General features: G+C 28.2%; 1 long non-coding RNA gene across 1 annotated transcript; it reads left to right on the forward strand.

The window, feature by feature from the left end:
• The first annotated feature begins 7,003 nt into the window (after nt 1-7,003).
• On the forward strand, nt 7,004-8,448 carry LOC117179164. The gene is made up of 3 exons (XR_004467878.1): nt 7,004-7,091; nt 7,948-8,016; nt 8,354-8,448. It is a non-coding gene; the product is annotated as an uncharacterized LOC117179164 (long non-coding RNA).
• Nucleotides 8,449-8,953: the final 505 nt, after the last annotated feature.

Consider the following 8,953-nt stretch of genomic DNA (forward strand, 5'->3'; position numbering starts at 1 on the left):
ACTAATAGAGATAAGAATTGTATACTATCGTGTCGTTTCATTAACGCTTTCTATTATTCACGTTTACGATATTTAATTACAAATTGCTTATAATGCTTAAAATACTACTTTTACTAATGATTAGGAGTTTATATTTAACTCTTTTAGAGTTGTTTTTAACTGTTTTTATTAATTTTTTCTCACGATAGATTTAAATAGTCGTGGTTTTAATTAAATTTAACAATATAGTATTATTTTTAATAATATTATATTTGAATAATGCCAGAAAGAGTAGGACTTTTTTCTGAAACAAATTATTATTTTTTAAGCTATCTTTGGCTATATTAATGCTAGATATAGTTGCGGTTTTTTCCCGACATTTTTAACCCTTTATCCCCTTTTCAATTAATAAGGTAATAATTCATGACACTCAACAAAGATCATTGTTTACGCAATTTATTATTGCTTATAACTCTCTTCTATTTAGATAAAGAATAGAAAGGTACGATCTTTTCTAAAAGTTTTAACAGGACCATTTCGCTGGCCCCACCACTCACGCAAATTTAACTTTTTTCGGTCAAATATTTAGTGCAGAATTTGTTCAAACTTGTACGACGAACTTCAACCCCTAAAAACTACTTCCTGTACGGAAAACACGATGGTGAGGCCTGCAAAACGTTTCGCTGGCCCAGGCATTATCCAAAATCAACTTTATGTGGATGCATTATATTCATCTTAATTTGTTCAAATTTTTGCAACTAACTTCAACCTCTAAAACTACCCTATATAAGGAAAACACGATGGCGAGGCCAGAGAAACGTTTAATTGGCCCCGCCAGTGTTTTCTGATAAATCAGGTACTTCTGGTGATTCACAAATTCTAATTTTTGTTATACAAACTAGTACGAATTCTGCACTAAATATTTGGCAGAAATAAATTTTAATTTGCGTGCCTGGTGGGGCTAGCGAAATGTTCCTAATTTTAACTTTGCTTTGGCTTTGCGTTTATAAGCAAAGAATAAATGCAAATTAGAAAGAATAATTTTAAAATATCTCTTCCTTCTTTCTGCATATATTTTTCTGAAATAAAACAGATATTTGTAAAATTAATATATGATCTTAATTTCCTTCTGTCCAGCAGTAATAAAAATTTAAAAATTTCAGGAAAAACCGAAAATATATATAGCATTAATATAGCCGCAGATAGTTGAAAAAATAATAATTTGTTTCTGAAAAAAATCCTACTCTTTCTGGCATTATTCAAATATAATATTATTAAAAATAATACTATATTATTTAATTCAATTAAAAAAATAATTTCTGATTGATATTTCTTGGCTAATTGTGAAGAGAGATTTTTAGTTTCAGCTCGATTAACCTCACACTGACGATTATGAATAAAATTGACAACAACGTATTGTTTTCTTATAGCTAGCATTTGAAACATTCGTTTTCTTGCTCTCTGAATTAAAAATGGTATAATTTAACTTTTGATTATTAAAGGGAAATAATGTTTACAAAGTATGAGATGTAATTGCATTTTTCTATAGCAAATAAGTGGAATATACAACAGAAAAGGTGATGACATTCGAAAACAGAACTCTGTTTGAAAGTAGCGGTTGAGAACCCGAAATATGCATAATTGATTAATATTTTATCGAGATTGATCCCTTATTGGTCAATTGTAATTTTTCATGTTTCAAACAATTCAATTTTTCTTAAAATTTTCTAAAGAATAAGAAGCAATGCTATGAAAATCGAAATAGACTAATTGACTTTTAAAACTTCAAAGTGTGACCTCCTTATTGTGTCAATACAATTAAAAATGCTACGCTTTGGCTTCGTCTATTCGATTGTTCTACGTTTCACGTTTTGCATGTTTATAACTTTTCTGAAAATTATTATATACAGGTCTGAATTATTTTATATTCGTCACGCGATCAGTTTTCCACTGCTTAATTAGTAATTTTACCATTTTTTATTAAGAGACACCTCAAAGTATCTTTTGCAAAAGAAACAAAGGTATGCAATGTAAATCATCTTCTTTAGGCTTTTTATTGCATATGTATTCAAGCTGATGCTCATTCAAGGAAAATATTTTTCACTTACTTTGCTAAATCAATGAAATTTTTTATGGAAAATAAGGAAAATATACAAGTTTTATTAGTTAGAAAAATCATTAGTTGCTCTCAGCTTTAGAAACAAAACACTTTAAATAAATATTCGCAGCCTACAAACCACAACATTCAAGTTTTCAATATATGTGCTGTGGCAATGATACGCGGTCTTATTCAAACATTTAACTTGCTGCCCACTGTGCTCAATGACAGCTTGTGCATCAAGCTAGTCCAAAAATGCATTGGGCAAGTATTTTTTCACAAAATAATTCACAAAAACAATGCCAGTTTTTTGTATTGAAAACATTATATTTGGATGTGGCGCCAGTCCCACGGAGTTGAACGTATTTGTTCCACAAGAAAAACAAGAGTTTCTGGAAATCATCCCATAAGTCTTTTTATATGGTCCCAAGAAACTCCATAAGTGAAAAAATAGGCTTCACGAGTTTTAGGCGCTGATTATGATTTTTAGAAGTTTTTTAATGCAAATTATTTCTTGCACCTAATACTTAGGTGTTTATATGATTTGCCTAAAAAATGTAATACTGTTTTAGCAAATTTACTCTTAGGATAGAGATAGAAAGAATTTTTTAATTGTTCAAAAAATTCCGTATTATTGTTTGTTAATATTATCTGTGGATAATTCTTCAAAGAAATATTTATAGGATTCAAATAAGATCGATTATTTGAATTGATCAGGACGGATATGAATCAAGCCTTTAAGTTTTTTAAATCATAAAAGTAACATATATTTCCAAAAAATATGAATTAAGGAAAAAATATATTCAACCAATCCAAAGAAATAATTATTATATTAAATTTAACTTTTATTCATTTGGTAGGAAGATCTTTTTCTCTTAATCATTTGAAACACATATTTCTTTCAAACAAAGAAATATTTTTCTCAGATAAATGCACACTCATTAAACGGAAATAAATACTTTTATTAATACCATTAAGATCATAGTTTATTGTTCATGAACTCTCTTGATTTAGTTTTACAATAATTACTATAAATAAAAACCATAAATGAGTGTATTTATTTAGATTTTGAAATTTTTTTATTTATCTCTAATACAAATCAAAATTTAAATCAATTTTAAAATTAAAAAAAGAATTTATCTTAAAAGTAGCGCGTAAGGACCCTGAATATGCATAATTAGTTTAGGACCCATTAACAAATAATGATTTACAAAATTCTTATTTTCTCTAACATTGCTGAAACAGTTAGAAGGTAATATTTTGAAAACGAAAACTGACTAGGTGACAGCAACAATTTCTCATTATGACATACTTGTCATTTCAATAGACAAAAATCAGCATCATCGAGGCGTGTCGTAAACATTTATATTTTTTACGCTTTTCATTTTTATAACCTTCTTTAGGCAATAAAATGCATATATATTTAAGAGGCTCATGCAAGGCGAATGATTTTTAGTAATCTTGCAAAATAATTGCAATTTTGTATAGGAAATAAGGAAAATATATGAATATGTTACTTTATTTCTAGTACATTGATCCAGTTTAATTCAAAAAACATAAAAGATTCTCGTTTTTCTTGACTGTGTTGAAACAATCATAAAGCAATGCTTTTAAATTGGGGCAGACTGTGTTGAGTTTACAATGTCATGATATGGCCCTCTTGTTTCGACACAGATAATAATAGTATACTATAGCATCATTCTATTAGATTTTTTTATTGTTCAATTTTATATTTTTATGTCCTTTTTTAAATTATTATGTAGAGTACTAAGTTAATTTATTTATTTGCATCAAGCAAATAGTTTCTTTGTACTGCTTAATCAAAAAATACCTCAATTAAAAAAATTATGAGTTTTCTACTCATATTTGGAGACTCACCAGTTATAATTCAAAAAGACCCCAATTAGTATATTTTTTAAGGTGAAAATCTATACATTCTATAAAAATAATCTTTATTAGGTTCTCTATTTTATATATTATATTATAATTTGTTATATTATATTTTGTGCAGATTTTCCGAAATGGTTTTAATCTTCTATGAGAAATAGAGAAAGTATACACTCGAACAAAATTTTAAAAATCGAAAACTGTACTCTGTTGAAAAATAGCACATGGTAAAAAATTCTTCTTTTTCCTTACTTGGTTGAAACAATTAGAAGGCAATATTTTGAAAATGAAAATAGACAAGGTCGCGTCAAAAATTTTTTACTGTGGCCTTCTTATCGTTTCAATAGAATTAAAAATGCTACACCATCGCGTCGTTTTATAAAAATTTATTTATCAGAAAATAGGTCGACTGCTTAAATTAGTCATTTCCTACTGATCATTAGTGGCTCACTTTTTGCTAATCGAATTTGAAATTTTTCACTAGCAGTTAGCTGAATTTAAAACAAAATTTTATTCAGAGAGCAAAACTGCTTGAAAACTGAAATATAAGTTAATCCTCTCATGCCTGATAAAGAAAATAGATTTCTCTACAGATATTGTCCAGATATTGTGATATTTTTCTCCTAGGACGAGTCATTATCAAATTACTGCCTTATAAAGAATATATTTTTCATTATCATTTGCTTCTTTATACATGTCACAATTTTCAAATCATCAAAAAATGTGCATTTTCAATAATAAACGGGTTTAGTCAAATATTCAACCTATTGCTTATTATGCTAATACTTTTTAATATTTCGTCAACCTTGAAACTTAAATACAGGCATCAAGCTCGGTGGAGAAATGATAATAAAATGAAGATAAAAACTCCAGCCGAATCACGCCCGGGCGATTGCAACGACTTTCATTACTTTTTTCAAGTTTTGTTACCTAACTACAAATATATTATAAACTGTTGAGAAACAAACACAGCTTTCGCATGAAATATACAAGGATGTATTCTATTTTTTTAAATGCCAGCAACAACTGTACTTGACCATTTTAACAATTAAGCGGGCCAGTTGTTATTTTAGTTTCCTGGCCTCAAAAATTAAACTCTTTTACCAATCACTATAATTCAAAACTATAATTATAAATTCAAATTCTAGATATTTTAAACATAATATGATTGATACATATCATTGATGTAGTACCAACTAAAACTCAAAGTGATTAGATACAGATTTTTAGTAAAATATGTGATTTTTGCCTAAATGAAATCGCTATAATTTTCGTCATTGAAAATTAAAGAATTTGAAATATTATGAACTTTTAGTGTTGAATTATCCTAAAAATGTTAAAAATTATATGCCTAATAACAATATAATGTGAAAAATTCTTTTTGCGGGTTAACAAGACGTGGTTATTTTACTGTATTGCAAAAAAATAAAAATTCTTGATCATACTTTGCTATTCGGTAAATCTGGTTGGTTGATTGTTTAAAAAAAATTAGTAAGAACACTTAACATATTTTTGATATTTTCAAATAAATAATCTTAATTTTTTCATTAATAAGAAAAATTAAATATTATGCAACGAATTATCATGAGGGTACGTTACCGGAGGATCGAAATGATTTTTTAATTTAGAAATATTTTATAGAGGAATGTAAGGTGCAGTTGTTTCGAAGAAGTTTAAACTGGTTTTCTTCAGTCAGATCTAGTAAAGAATCGTAATACAAATACATATTTCATTTCTGGCTGGGAAAACACGCTAGAAGACACTGGCCTATTTTTTTCGAAACCTTGCTGCATGTAGATATGTTGGTGGTAATTGTGTCAAAGATTTAGAAGTTCAAAAAAAACGCAATCTCATTGTTTTTTAGGTTTTTAGTATTTTTAACAGTCTCCCAATTAATTAAAATATATAGGGCCCTAAACAAATTCATGTATTTCCCGTATGCGTAGTTTTCCACTATTGAAATCGCAATTCCTTCGAACATTCGAATTTTTAATTTTTACTAATATTTAGAGACTCATGTTTCTTTCATTTAATTTGACTAAATTTGTACATTTTCATCAGTTACTAGAAAAATAGGACTTTTATGGTTACCGTGGTATGATTTAAAATAGTTAAAAGAATCGTGAATTCCCTTTTTAAAAGTTGCAACAATTTGTGCTCTTGAATTATTTTCGTATCTCGTCTTGCTAGGTTCAAATTTGTAAATTTAAATTTTTTATTGGTGACTTTAAACATTAAAAGAAAAATAATGACTAATTCCAAAAAATGGTTAGAGGAAATTTAGTATGTCTTTTTAAAAGCAATGATAATTCGGTCTCTTTACTTATTTTCACATCACGCGTTTTGTTTGGCTAAAGAGAAACCTGCCTACAAAAAACAGGTAATAATTAGTCCAAGTCCTTTTGATTAACTTTTTCTAGCTTCATAAACTACAAAATTCATAAGTTTTAGTACGATCCACTAAAAGGCTTTTCCCATTCATTTTGTGGTGTGTCCTTTGAATCTTCGAGTTTTCAGAAATATTTTTGAAATGTTATTATTTTTATTACGCAGGTTTTTTAGATTATAATACCTAAGATTGTAGCCACTCTAAAAATGCTCTGTTTTTTTCTGCGTCTCTATAAGTTTAATATCTAATTGTTATGTTATATCAAGAAATTGCGATATGAAGATTTGACAATATTGTTATGGTATATTCACTCACATAACGCAAAAGACTGGGACTGGGATTCACGTTGGGTGCATGAGTTCCCTCACCATATCAAAAATCTTTCTTCCGTGCACTTTGGCCTCATATCTGATTGGTTTAGAAAATCCAATCTGTTTAAAAAGTTAACGTCTACTTTTGCCAATGAAAACTCTGGATAAGTATTTAACTGTTTCCATATTGACAAATTTGAATCGAAAAGTCGATAGTGGGATATCAAAGCAGGGAAGGGGAAGTCGCGAAAGGTGGGAAGTTACTGTATGATGTTGATCTTGCGGGGTATAAATACGACAGTTTCAATGAGTTTCTCATCATTTTCTGAATATTCACATCCAGAAAAGTTGTGTTTTTCAAATTTTTCGAAAAAATTTTAATTCTTCATCATGAGGGGAGCAATTATATTCTCTTTTGTACTACTAGGTAAGTGATACTTATAAAAACAAATAAATCTCGTTGAGTTCAGTCCAACATGTAAACTTTTCTACATTATACACAACACTTTTATATCAATTATGATACATTTTTTATCTAACTCTGTCTGGGATTACTTATTAAAAACTTTGCAAAATAAACAGCAAATTGTATTTTTCATGATTATTTTTGTATTTGTTTCTTATTTTGCTTTAAATTGTATTCTAAGCTGCTCTGAAACATGTATCATTTCAATGAATGTATATTATTACAATTCATAATATGCATAAAAATTTAATCACACTAATTCTTACTTCCTTGCTTCTGAATTTTTTATTTTTGATGTTGTTGCTTACAATAAAGTAAAAACTACTGCGCATCACATTTTCAAATTAGTTTTTCTTTATTTTGAAAATGCTCTAAATCTAATGATTTTTTTGTATAGAAAAAATTCATGAGGATAAATTGTTTGGGATTCTGAGTACTATGAATAACCGTTCATAGAATTTTGAAATCTTGAAAAAATGTGGTCTTCAAAGTTTTTAAAACGCGCTCACTTTTTGAATTTTGATCCAAAATAGCTGGTTCACGAACTTGTTCTTTCTTTCTACGCCTTAAAAAAGTTTGCTAAAGCAGAATCCAATCTGATCATTTTTTTGAAAGTTATCGTGCCTACAGAAAACAGACTACAGACAGACAAACACCTTCGTAAAAATCGTTTTTTCTGACTCAGGGGGTCCCAAAACGTGAAGATTTTATGAAAACCGTTAAAGTGAAATTTTACATAAAACCAATACCTTCTGATTAGACGAGAATGTAAAAAGCTAATATCTGACATTAATGTTAATATATTTTATTTTTAAAGTAATTGCAGCCTTATTGACGGAGACCTATGCAATTCCCGGAAAGACGCCTCCTAGTAAGGAAAACCCAAGTATGTGATAAATCACTCATAAAAATATTCTTATTTATCTACAATAATTTATATAAGATAATAACAAACTTTAAACGGGAAGTTTAAAGGGGAAGAATTGATTTTTTGATCACGAAAAATGTGTGTTTTTTTTTTAATTTCAATATGTAGTTTTCTTGAGTACTGTATTGCGCAAAAAATACATATTTGTTCGTTCAAGCCACCCTTAAAGAGATGGAGATTAGAATTACTGTTCTCAAGGAACAAGAAATCATTCTTTGAGAGTTGAAAAATACTTTTCTTTAGTACTTTCCATATTTTTATACGATAGTAATGTATGCCAATAATTATTCCACAGTTGGTCACAAATAGAATCCCGGTCGCTAGGGCTTTCGAGGAGAATGCACTGATATGGATACTTATTATGTTGACGGAGGTGATGCAATATCCTCAAAAGTTCCTGTAGTGTTTTAATAAAATTGAAATTATTACATAACAGCATTTCTTTTATTAAACATTCCTATTTTTCAAGCTTCCTATTCCTATAAACTTTATCTAATTAATATATACCGCTTTAAATATAACATGAGATATTTTCATTAAGAAATTAGCTGAAACTTAATGCGAGCCGATTTTTGAAGAGAGTTTTTTAAATTATATAAACAGCAAACGTCTATTTAGAATTAGAAAGATCCTATCAAAAAATGGCTGAAAGTATATTTCTTTAGCATTTTTAATGATTAAAGGAAAAGTGACAACTATTATTAAAAATAGTTGAATATGCAGTTTTTAATGCCTTTTCAATTCAAGCCTTTTTATTTTATTGTTTTTGACAATGAATTTGACGACCGTTTTCATGAGCATAATCACAATTAGCATCTTAAAATACATTGATTTAGAAAGTCTAAAAAAGGGAAAAATGTATGAACTTGTATTCAAATAAATTCAAATTAGTACA

This window comes from Belonocnema kinseyi, chromosome 8, assembly GCF_010883055.1.
Source record: "Belonocnema kinseyi isolate 2016_QV_RU_SX_M_011 chromosome 8, B_treatae_v1, whole genome shotgun sequence".
NCBI lineage: Eukaryota > Metazoa > Arthropoda > Insecta > Hymenoptera > Cynipidae > Belonocnema > Belonocnema kinseyi.